Raw genomic sequence first — 13,604 nt, 5'->3', positions numbered from 1 at the left:
CAGGCACTATTGGCTTTGGCAGAGCAGCCCGTGCCACATCCAAACCTGTTCAACTGGCTTCAGAAGTACCGCAGGAGCCCACGGGCAGGTGGCTGGTCTTTGACTGGGATGGGTACAAGAGCTGCAAACAGTGTCAGAGGTCCTTTCCCAGTACTGCTGTCTTCTGGGCCAGGGTCGCTGAGCTGACAGATGTACCTGGAAAGTATGTAAACTGTGTAGAAGCCACATCCAAACAGTACATCTCATGTGAAATCTGCACAGCAGGATACTACATAGCACTGATCCACACACAGCAAGTATGATGGTGTGCTCCGACACTGAGTTGGCCAACAGTGTTTTGAAAGTGAATGTTAGGTGAAGGGATTGCAGTTATTTCACAAACTGTTGCTGCCCTTGTAATGTCTGTGATCATTCTGGTGATGATGAAATAGGGTTCCTCGTCTGATAAGGAAGAGGTGAGGCATGTAATTAACCAACCAAGTAGCTGGGAGCAAGTCCTGGAGCGTTTGTGTAATGGTTCCTTGGGTGGACTGTACTCATTTGGTCAGGAGAGACAATTTCAGCTCTTCATTAAATGCATAGTAAGGATAATTTACATGTCAACCCCGTTAACTATTCCAGCAGTAGGGAGGAGGTAAAGTCACAGATCTGCTCTGAGCAGTGATCATCTCTGAGCACAGATCACCTCTGAGCAATGCCTCATTTTTCCGTGTCTCCCAAGAAAAAAGGCTGGGGCAACTCCAAACATCTTCAAGACAAACCAAGACACGTAGGCAAGTAACACAACCTCCTGCCTTTTCATGACCCTTATAAGCAGGACTTATTTTGTGAGCAGAACTTGAAAGAGAAAGGTCAACCTCTGCCTGGCCTCCACTGCTGTCAGAACAGCTTTGCTTTGTTAGACCTTCCAAAAAATGATCAACACCCTCGTGGAAATGGAGTCATACAAGATGGGGACAGAGGATCTATGAGCTCACAGCTCACCATGGCTGCTCATCTTGTCTCCTTGCTCTTCTCCCAGCAGGGTGATTGCACTGTTTACCTGCTTCTGTCCTCAGAGCTTGTCAGACCCGTTTTCTGAGTCAGTTCAAATAGCTAATCTAGGAGAAAACTGATCCAGGAAAAAAAAATAAAAAGTGGTGTCTAGTCTTTTAGTGGGCAAGTGCTCTGAACAAGCAGAATAAGAGCATAGAGCATGTATTGGAAATGATTCAAAGTTTGAGGCAGAATAGATGGCTGAGACTGATGGAAGTAGAGAGTTTTCTATAACTAGCTCTCTACTATGCAGAGCTCACTATGATTCAAGATCCCCCCTTCCCTTCACATCCTCTGCCCCAAGCTAGTCCACTTTTGCCTTCACTGTGATAATACAGGGGTGAATTTATTTTCTGTTGGGCAGTGAACTCAAACATGGTCTAAATTTCCAATACTGACAAGGCAAACTTGAGTAGCATGTACTTATCTAATAGAATCATAGAATCATAGAATATCCTGAGTTGGAAGGGACCCTTAAGGATCATCAAGTCCAACTCTTGACACCGCACAGGTCTACCCAAAAGTTCAGACCATGTGACTAAGTGCACAGTCCAATCTCTTCTTAAATTCAGTCAGGCTCGGTGCAGTGACCACTTCCCTGGGGAGCCTGTTCCAGTGTGCAACCACCCTCTCTGTGAAGAACCCCCTCCTGATGTCAAGCCTAAACTTCCCCTGCCTCAGCTTAACCCCGTTCCCGTGGGTCCTGTCACTAGTGTTAATGGAGAAAAGGTCTCCTGCCTCTCGACACCCCCTTACGAGGAAGTTGTAGACTGCGATGAGGTCTCCCCTCAGCCTCCTCTTCTCCAGGCTGAACAGGCCCAGTGCCCTCAGCCGTTCCTCGTACGTCTTCCCCTCCAGGCCTTTCACCATCTTCGTAGCCCTCCTCTGGACACTCTCCAACAGTTTCATGTCCTTTTTATACTGTGGTGCCCAGAACTGCACACAGTACTCGAGGTGAGGCCTCACCAGCGCAGAGTAGAGCGGGACAATATAATAATACCGTGAACATTTCTCAGAAATTACCATTTATCAGAGTATATCTGAAGAACAAGAGATTCCACAGGCTCAAATACCAATTTTACCAAGAAACCTGATAATCCAGTGAAAGATGCTTTTGGATTTTCAGCTTAGAAATAGACACAGTCAATGGGGAAAACAGTATTAGTAAGAGATTAGTGATTGTGAGAAAAGCAATTTGCAAATTCAAAAGAAAGTGATGTTAGTAAGAAGGAAAGATTTTGAGGAACCTGTAAATATTCTAATCTAGCTACTAGTGAATAGTAGTTTAGGATCTTGTAAGATTGTGCGGTGTCAAGATTGTGCGGTGTCAAGAGTTGGACTTGATGATCCTTAAGGGTCCCTTCCAACTCAGGATATTCTATGATTCTATGATTCTACGATCTTAAATCACGGAGATTTCAGATTGATAGAGCTATGTGAATTTAGCAGAAAAGTTGGCATAAAGTATCCCTCTGCTCCTGCCACTGGCTGTTACTTCCACAGCATAGTACCCACTGAGGCAGGTGAACCACTTGATCTATTTTAAACAACACAGATGAAGGCCTTGTGGGGCATTCCAAAAAGCTTCAGTTGTTCACTGATTTGCCTTACAAGAAAGGGAGTGTATTTCCCAACTGCTTTGTATCACACAAAGGCACAACCTTGCAGTAAGATGAAGTCTTTGCTGTCTTTGGATGGAGGTCACACTGGTACAATGCTTACGTAAAAGGTTTTATTGCAAATTAATTTAAGATGAGCTAACATCATTTCTGGGGCAACAAAGACATGGAAAATTGCTTCTCACATTCCTAGCAAGCCAGAAAATTATTTCACTTTTTCCACTTAAGCTAGCTATTGGTCAGTGATTTCTTTACCTCCAGCCTTGCTTCCCAAAGCAGTCTTCACCTGTTGCTGAAAGGAGAGAACAAGAGGAGTTCCAGGCTGATATAACCTTCAGATAACCATCAGTTCAGCTTTGGAAAGTTTTCCATCTCCTGTTTGTTCTTCAAAAATATTGTGCACATTTTCAGCATGTTTCTTTGTTCTGTTCCTGTTTATTTGTAGCTCCACGTTCTTGCCTGCCCCAGACAAGGTCTCCCAGTTCACCAAGTGAAACAGCACACACTTTCTCTTCTCCCTGCCCCAAGTCTTTGCATGTAAATGTGCACAGCAAAGTACGTATAGGCTCCATCCAGGCAAAGCTCTTCAAGCCCTACTCCCCATGTTGCAGCAGGGGCCCCTTGCACCTCCAGCAGGTTCTCTGTGCTCTGCGGAGCCTCATCAAAGCGCTGCCTCCGGGGCCTTCCCCTCATTTCCCTAATACCTGCATCTTCTGCTTGCAAAGACACCTCCTGAGACAACTGCCTCTTGCCCTACAGCCTTGCTCTTCACAGCTCCGTTGCACAGCTGCCTTGCCCAAACCGGCGGGCCAGGGATCTCACAAGAAGAGGAAGCACCGCTGGGCCTCGAGCACGGCGGCAGCTTGGCTTACCCTGGGCAAGGAGAGGGAAGAGCATGGAGCAGGAGGAAGCAGTTTCCTCCCAGTCCACTGGCACCGCTGCGGGGACAGAATGTGGCTCGGCCCCAGCTGCAACCCTTATCCCCGTTTGCCTCCTTTCCAGCCATCCTGAGGAGGCTGGTAGGAATGTGACACCATTCACAAAACTGCCAGAAGGAAGGAAAATCTGGAGTAGGGCGAAGAGGGGCCAGAGGATGAGTGAGAGAAAATAAGGAGTAAAAAGACAAAGGCTGAAAAGAACATTTGTGATCTTCCTCCATCCTCACCCAGGCAAGCCTCTCCCACCTACCCCCATCCAATGTGAGTGCCTGCTGTTATCATAGGCAGAGTAGCAACAGAGCTTTTCACTTAGCATTTTAACATCACATTTGATCCCTCATCACCATTTGCTCCATCTCTAGTCACCTGGAAGTAAGGACTTTTTCTACAAGCAAAAATAAGTTTCAACTTACTGTGCCGTGTACTGTCCTACGCTCTCCCCAGCCAGCTGCCCTTCCCTCTGCTCTCCTTCTCCTTTCTCCCCTCCCGGGACAGGCATATTATTTCCTCTCCCTCTTTAAAGCTTCTTCAAATATTGGGCTGGCATCCCTGGGGAGGAGATACCCTGACCCAACAAAAGTGGAAGACTGAAATGCACACAAGATCAGCGCCCTCCTTGGCATATGCAGTGTTGCCCTTAGCGAGACAGTGTCCCGGGGCCTGAAAGCTGCCTATGAGATTTGTATGGCTTTGCCATAATCCTTGTGTTCTTCTTGTCAGGAATATCCTCTAAAAAGGGCTACAGTCAGTATCAGAAGACTGAAGCAGGAACATTACTTTCAGTTCCTACAGAGTTTTCACTAAGTTAGCAAAATAATTCTGTTCTGGTTAAGTCAAATGAAAATCTTCCACCTGGAAAAGGCAATTGCTTCTGAAAACTCAGAGGAGAAGTACTCTTTCATTTTAACATAAAATGCTACCCACTGAACACATCTTTGTTACAAACCCCCTAAATTCAAGGAAGTCAGACCCCAGTGTTTCTCTGAAGGCTGGAGGAGAGATTTTACCACAAGATTTGAGACAATAAAGGTGAATGTCAGGAAAATAATTAATCTTATTTCCTTTTCTCTTCCATTGCAATCTACCTCTGTTCTTCTGTGTTAGCTATCTTGGTGACGCTCATGACAAACTTCTCCCTTGGATTTATTTATACATTCCTGTAAAACATTAACAAAATATCACACTTCCCAAGAACACTATTAACAGTTAATTACTCTTGATAACTACTAAATGGTTAAAGTGTTTGCTTTTCTGGGCTCTACAAAGATACATTTTAAATGCCACGGGATAAGCTAGTTGTTTTAAAAAAAAAAAAAACAGAAACACAATTCTGCAGTTTGGATGCTGAGACATGCAATTAAGCAGATAGGTTTAGCCTGGCAAACATGAAAAGCCTGAACACACTACTCCCATTTCCCCTACAAATCTATTTTAATGCAGAGAACTATGGATATAATTCTTGTTAGAAATAATGGATATTAACTTAAAATATATATATATTTGTAAATCACGAAGAATAATACATGCTCTTCTTTTTTTCCAGCCCTATATGCAGTACTTTTCACCCTCTGACTGCCCTTAGTGCTAGAATTGCTAGAAATCACGGAATTCCTTTACATGCTGCAGAAAGCCATCCTCACAGGGCAACACTTTGATACTCCCAGGAGTCAACACTCTCATCCTACAAGTCACCAGTCACATGGATATCAAATGTGTGAGTAAGACAAGGTTGGCTTTCCCTCCTATTAAAGACCACCACCAGAAAAAAAAAAAAAAAAAAAAAAAAAAAAAAAAGAAGTAAAATCCTTGCTGTTACAGTTCAATTACTCATGGAATCAGTGGCAGAGCTGGCACTGGAAAATAAGACCTCCCTGTGCCCAAAAGCATGTCTTTGTTACAAATCATGATGACCTATCCACATGCAATATGTACAAACGATATAGTCACATAGATGTGGCAAGTGACATGCAATCTGACTGTGAACGGAATGGCTCCATGAAAACCACAAAAACTCTTTTTCACAGGGGTTTTCTAGTCATGGAGGCTGCCTCATAAAAATCTTTCTCTCTCTTATTTTAAATAAAAAGTTGTATGCTACCTTACCCTATCAAGATTAAAATAACACAAACAGCATTTCCAATGCAATATAAATATGGTGAACACAAACCTTTATCTGGTCACCAGACTAGAGACCGCTGCAGTGAAAACACATCAAAATAGGGCAAAATAGCTGTCAGTCCTCAGTACATGTGGCAGTGGTTCACCCTGAAGGACCTAGGTAGTTTTGCACTTGCAAAGCCCTTGTTAGAAGTATCTCCAGGGCATTTAGATACAAAAGGCTTTTATTTTTTGGCTAGTTTAGTGCTTTCTGAAATGGCAAATCAATTGTTTCTTTACTTTTCCTGCCACACATTATCTAGTATAAAACCTATAGACTACATTAAAAAATAATAGAACACAAGGCAAAAAGTACGTATCTGAAAACTTGGGTAGGGCTGCAAGCACTCAGGAGGATGCCTTCTCTTTTCACACTCTGGTGTGCAGTCTGATATGCCATTCCCTGGAGAGGCAGCTACTTGTTAGAACCACATATTCCTATTAAATCCCACTGCAAACCTCCGCTCAGCACATGGGATTGGATGATGGCCTCTCCAGCACTCAATTGAAAAATGATATCAAGGGATAAAGTTAAATTTGATGCCTTTGAAAAAAAAAAAAACATTAAAAAAAAAAAAAAAGAGATGAATATTAAAATTCATCTGTTCTTGCAACAGAGACCAGAAGCCAATAGGCAATCAGGACAGAGGACATTTACATAAAGACATAGAAGGAAAAAAAAAACTTTTTTTTTTTTTTTTTCCCAGTGAAAAACAAACATTTGTGTTTTTCCTTTCCAGTTTCATTGTAAAACCTTTGTTCTGACATTTTTAGAGTGCCAGAGGTAATCAGGTGTGTTCAGTTTACTTTCTTTATGCCTTTCTTTTTTGATTTGTTATACTTCTGTCAGGTATTTGGCTCCCTCTCTAAAACAATCCTGATCTTTTTGGTCTATCATTCCTCTCCATAATAATCTCTTTAACTCCTTCTATTTCTGCTACGCTTTATATTATAATAAAGTAAAGTTTGGAGGAAGAGGTAATGTTTTTTATTAGAACTATTAGGATAGGATAAAAAACACCCAAGCTTTCAAATATAGAAGAGAGGATGCTTTTTGATGTAGACAGTATTTAAATTGAGCAAAGGCTCCCACATGACTATCATTGACCTATATAAGGAATTAAAGTGTTTGTTTATTGAGAAGACCCGAAATACATCTTATTTTAGAAGGTCTGTATTTAAGCAAGTCTCCACAAAGCATTAAGTGGTGTGAACTTTACCGACACTTTTTGCTAAATAGCTGATCCACACCCACATCAAAACAAAGACAAAAGGCTCAGCTCTTTACATATGAGAAGGTGACTTTTCACACATAAGTTTAACAGTAAGCCTTTTGCTTTTTTCAGGATAATACAAAGCTCCAAGATAATAGTTTCCTGAATTTGCATATCTTCCAAGAAGTGGAAATTACAAAACTACAGACAACAAACACTGGCTAATCAGTCCAGAGAAAAGGCGCAAAGGGAAATCTCAGCAATGGGTTTGTTTAAAAGCTACCACAGGCAGAAAGGACCTTGAGCTATGAATGTTTTTGTTTCACTAATCTACCTAATGTTCTAGTGACAAAAAAAATCAACCCTTGAATAAATGGTTCTGACTCTGTGCTACTGAGAATTCAGTAGCTTATTTTAAAAAATAATAATAATCTAATACCTAGTTTGTATTTAAATAAGTCTTCCTGAAGACCTGTTTTCTCAAACAAGTCTTTATACAGGAAAAATAATCACGTAGATTTTGTAGTCATCATGTGAGTAACTTCTATTAAAGCCAGCAGGGCCTTGCCTACTGTGAGATTTTTTGAACCTGCAACTCTTAATCAGTACAGCTGTCAGCTGTGGAGCCCGAGGAAGCTGTCATACAGACAATATTCAAATGCAGTTGTGTTTTTCCCACAGTGCTGCTGAAAGGAAACCCTTTTGTTAGCAAAGCCTGAGAGACATTAGGGTCCTGAAGTGGAAACGAAGTGAAGAAACGTCTCCTCCACCCATAAACACTTTGCAAGTGCAAAGTGCCCCCAGAGCTGAAGCTACACACTACCAATGATTTTTAAATCTCTTTCACAAACACAGCTTAGAAGTGTTAAGAATTTGTGGGAAAGTTTTTCTTCAGCGTAGACCACAACTTGATGTTTATTCATATACTGCAGCAAGCAAATGAGAAGCTAAGCACTTAGTAAACGGTGCATCATTTTGACTACTTGATCCACGCTACTGACAGAACACTTTGCCATAATTGCTGGCATACATAATATTTTCAAATGACAATTCCCCAAACAAGCCAGGGCCTGAGCTAACAGCAGTGAAAGGTGAAGAGAAGCTGCCTACATATTCAGCTGAATTCTCGATTATTAACAATAAATCTTAACTGCCTGTAGTGTTTGATATTGTCCTTAAAAGAATGCATTCCTCTACCTGCTGTACTTCCAGTTCTACAACACATACCTGTATCTTCCTTCAGCTGGTGCTTCAGAAGTGAGAAGCCAACTTTTCTGCTGTCCCGTCAGGTAAAGTTACAGTGACCACATGGGGACTGGTGTTGAGAGTTCTTGTCTGGAACAATAAAATCTTTGCAGGAGAGGATATCAATATTGATTTTGATAGTACACTATGAAATAAAATTAGTTTTCTAGCTAGCTTCTTATCTCTTAAAGGAAAATATGAGATCAGGCATTCCTGCACTTGGCTAGACTCACTGACAGAACATATGCTTGGGAGAGACCATAGGCCAGATCTACCTGTAGAAGGCTTTGCTGTTACAATAGAGACAATACTATCAACACGGATGAAGTGCAGTCAAAGCTTTCACCTGCAAAACTGCACCTTTAGCATGTCTTCTCTTCTGGTCTTTCATAATCAGAATCAGCACAACTGCATTAGCAATGGATGTTTCTGCCTGCACAGCTCTGCTGGCCACAACCCACTCCTCAGTGTGTACTAGCCAAAGTTTGCAGATCTGTTCCCACTTACTCCAAAATAGTTGCTGAAGTGGAAGATAAACAGATTCGTGACTCCCTTTTGGTGTTCTTCTACACTGTCCATAATACTGTACTTGATGCAATGGTAGGTCCTTTGAATGTTTTGGCCTGTATCACTTCGCATAGGTGGTTACTGTTGGAGCTGCCTGTCCCACCTGGTCAAACTGGGTCTTGTTCCTGAGATGCTTCTTCCTGATACCTATCAAGTAAGCTTCTGCCAGAGTACTACAAATAACTCATCACCTTGCAGAAAAATCGTCAGTCTTCAAATTCAGTGATTCTTTTCTTTTAATCATGCCGTATTTTCAAGGTTCTCTTCATAAGGAGAAAGTCTCTTGCATTTTCAGGCCTCACAAATCAGAGAGGCTGGGCAGCCATGGGCTTTGGGAAGCTACAGAATGCTAGCCTCTGCTTCCAGCTGGTATTTTATCTTCCTACTCTGACTACTAGTAAAGGTAATAAATGTGATGATGATTTTAATGATTTTGCTGTCAGATCAAAAAAGCTTCTAAAGCAGCTCATCCAGAATAATATAATCTGATCAATAACTTGAAAAGGATACCTATATGGCTAAAAGAGGACTAGGATTGCCAACTTTCTAGAGGCATATTCTAGACTATTTTTCCTTTCCCCTAATTAGATCGTGATAAATTACCATTCCTCTCAAATACAGTAAACTGTATTTGCCACTGATGGTGACACCTTGCCTTCCTGAAAGGAAGTGATATGTATGTCTACATATCACTATTCACACCCTCTACACATTCACACCCTCTTCATTAACTATAGATCCACAGTCTGGGCAACTTGTGATTTGAGTACAACAGAGGAACCAATTTGACGCATGTGGGGTGAGCATACTCCAGATGAGCAGCTATTTGCTAGACTTTCTGTACTTCCTGATTCAGAAATAATCGATTACTCCCCTCCTTGGTTACAGAACTCAAGGCACAATCTGAAAACGACAACTTTTTTGGTTTTACCTCAGTAATGGAATGCTGGTTTTAGGCAGAACCACTGTCCTCATGTCATCTGGGATTATATTGCCACAACTTCCTTTACAGCAAGGGTAAAAGATAGGCATGGTGCATTAATACATCACATACTTTCCTTTACCATTATGGGTCTCAGAAAGCTGCAGAGTTCCTGACCTTCTGAAGTCTTAGTAATGAATTCTATCTTTAGATTTTGTTCTAATGGAAAGAAAATCATTATCATCACACTGTCTCTGCGCATCTCTTCCTGCAAACCTGAATAACGTTTGTATCAGTCAGGCAACTACAGCCAAATTTGAGAAGGGAGGGAGGTATCCAGGCAATTACATTCTTATTAAGTTTTATGCAGAAAGGGAATGCACAAAGACCCTGAAAATGTCTCTGTGTGTCCTTATCAGGTATGCATCAGGGCAAGATTGAAGTACAAAAGTTTAAAATGTCTTGGAATCCACAAGGTCCTCCTTCATGGATTTTGTCCTGAGAGTTTGCCTCAGCCAAGATGGGTGAGGGGAAAAAAATGCAAACAAAACAACTCAGATCTCGCACATTCTTGGACAGTCTGTCAAACAATAGCAAGATGCAAACCAACAGGAAAACTAAATCTCAACATGAAGTTATGTTCACAGATCAGCCCATCTCATTTCAGCATTTGGCCTGAATACCATGGTCATTATTTTCCTGGGTTTTGACCATGAATAGTCAGGTTTATCTTACTGGGTTCCCTTTGGCCTTGGCACACCAGTTTTCTGAATTAATTGCCAAATCCAGCATGCAGTGACCCTGTTTGTACTGGCACATCGTACGCTGACACTATCTGAATGGGGCAACATTCACGAACGATTTGGAATGCTCTACTACGCCGATGCAAGGCTCACCTAAATTTCCAGCTTGTTTTGAGTGTGATGGCAGACTGGATGAAAAGATTAACAACCAAATACGACTGTATGTTTGCTGTATTTTTATTGTCTTTATCCAAACCGTTTTTAACTGTCTACTGTTGCTCTAAAAGGAAGTTAGACTACATGTATTAGTCTGTCTTTGTGTGAGTAGCTCTAATTTTAAGGTATCCTAACTATGTTCCAGGTTCAGCATCAGAGACCAGAGCTTGTGTCATAAACCATACTTGTTGCTTTCCATAGCTTCTGTATTGGGGTAACCTCCCATTTCCATGTTAATACTTAAAAAAATAAACATAGTTCATATACTAAAATCACACACTGTGAAAATACTGAGAATGTTTATAATGCAAGATGGTATTTTTTAAACTTTAAGCAAGTTTTTTTTTTTTTTGCTCATATCATATTGACAGTCTGGCTTGTGCAATGTCACCTTTCTAATGACCATGCAACCTGAGATACATAACTGAGAGATGTTAGGAGAAAAAAAAAAGTGTCACTGTATAGAATGAAGGTTAAGAGAGAAGCAGCATTTCAGAATGTCACTGTTTTTCACTGGCCTAGCCTTTCAGCTAATATCTGTTGTTAGCATAATGTGATTGGGAGCTCATATTAATACCCATCTTTGTTTTAAAATGTAGTTGAGTAAGTAGAAGCTTTTAATCAGACAAACCAACAAGACATGGGCAAAGCATGGACACCATTGCAGGACTGCATGCGAAAAGTGAATAGTGTAGCTATTCTGGAATAGTTTTGATGGTATAAGTCTGGAATGACTCCCTGTTGTGACATTTTTATTCCACAAAATCATTGATTTATTTTGGAAGACAGCACACATACGCACAATTACCCTGAATAGCTATTCTGGCCAACAGCACTATTTGGGCAAGCATAGAGTGTGATTTTCAGAGCCATATGTAGTTTTATTGTTGTCTGGGTCACTGCAAAATCTCTGGGAAGATAATGGTTTAAATCTCTCAGTTCTCAACACAAAAGCTCGAGTTCACAGCTAGAGCAGTGTGAAGAGTTTTAATTTGTGTCAGCAGTAGTATTTTATTGCTGCTTATTTAAAAAAAAAAAAAAATTTAGTCGTTCTATTATGAAGAATATAAAAATAATCCTTTCTTTTCTTATGTAGTCCTGTTCTAAAGACTGTTGACTGCAATTTTCAGGAACCCCTAAAGGAGAAGGCCTCGAAGAGGCCTTAACAGGCCCTCTCGATCCACTGCCAGAGAAACAATACAACTTCTATTCCTCCTGAAAGAAAGGTGCCCAACCCATTCTTAAAATCTATTAGCTTCAAATTCAGAGTAAAACCAAGAGCAAACAAACTGGAAAAAAAGATCATGAGTGTTCCTCCTCCTGTTTTAAGTATCTAAAGAATTAGCTGGCCTTTGATAAACTTCATTTAACATTTTATAAGGAAAACAAAAGTGATTGTGTCTATGTACATATGAAACAGTAAGGAGCTTTAAGATAAACTTTAATAATAATAATAATAATAATAATAATAATAATAATAATAATAATAATAATAATAATAATAATAATCAGTTCTGTTAAGAGGCTGGAACCTAGGATAATTCCCAAATGGAGCCACAGAACTGCAGGAATTTGAAAAGCCTCTGGACTGCTTCTGGGGGTCAGAGACAGATAAGGAAGAAAAAACAGCAAAAGAAAATTTGTCAGCCAGACACAGGTGCACAGCCATAAGGAAAGTTTTGTCCACCTGCAAACAGAGAGGCTGATCTAAACTGCTATCAATAGTCACAAAGTCCATGTACAGAAGTGTCTAGAGAAACTTGCACAGTCACTGCTATGTGTTAGCCTTGAATCCTATCAGAATCAATTAAAATATCAATATTGTTAAAGAGCTTGTCATTAATACAGTTATCTGTTTCAGTTAGGACGTACCATTTTCTCGTCTTACTGCTTATTAAGGAAAATAACTGTGCTAGACTTTAACCTACAGCAGTTATTGTTTGTAACATTACGTAGGCAAGAAGTTTTAAAAGCCACATATCTAAGTCAAAAGTGAAGTGATAAAACAAATAAAGAAATTAGTGTCATAAAAAACCCATATGTTAATGTCCTCAAGTTGTATCCTTAGGACACAGACGTATTTATATGAGGGTTCCATGACTACCGAGTTTCATCCTTTTCATAAATACACATTCTGTTCTTAACTGGTTTTGAAAAAAAAGATGAGAAACATAAAAAGTAGGAGTAGGTACAAATGCAGCAGCTAGGAACAGACTCCTCTCTTACTGGGTATATACTCAAACACACTAAGCTTTAACCTTCCAAACATCAGCAATAAGGTGAAACCTGCAACAGCCAAGCAGATACCTCAATATTTTCAGATGCACAAATACACTGAAAGGCATCTCAGTAAACTCCTACGAACAAGCTAAAAGAGAGCAAGCAGAAGAGCAAGGGTGGGTTTTGCTTGGCATGCTCTGAAATGCCAAGAGTGAAAAGCTTATTAATCCTAACGTAGCTGAGAACTCTCTCTCTGATTCAGCAAAATGTTTTAAAAGCCTGTATGAGATTTACTGTAGCTAGTGAGATTTCAAATACTTTATACTCTGACTCATGTTGTTATCTAAGATGACAATTCACAAAGCAAGGGAGTTTGTTTTAGAAAGGGAGAGAAACAAACATTTCAGACAATATTTATGGATGCAAGTCCTGTCTAGAGCTTACCTTTGACTGAACTGAATAAATCTCAGAATAACCCAAAGTGTATTTGTACATTTATTGAAAGTGAACTGTGGTATCAGAAACACATTTAAATACAGAAATAGCTGTCAAGCCATTTAGCTCTGTCATGCAGAGCTCGTATATATGGACACCAAGAGCCATTTTCATACTGATAAACATTCTTTGAAACTGCCTGTTGGCAGGGATAAGAAAAGGCAGTCTTGTTAATACCTTGGCATTTCAGTTTCCAACCAATTAAAAAAGCCACTAGACTTTGCTTCCAGTCT

Source organism: Anas acuta, chromosome 4 (assembly GCF_963932015.1).
Source record: "Anas acuta chromosome 4, bAnaAcu1.1, whole genome shotgun sequence".
Classification (NCBI taxonomy): domain Eukaryota; kingdom Metazoa; phylum Chordata; class Aves; order Anseriformes; family Anatidae; genus Anas; species Anas acuta.
This window is presented reverse-complemented; position numbering follows the sequence as displayed.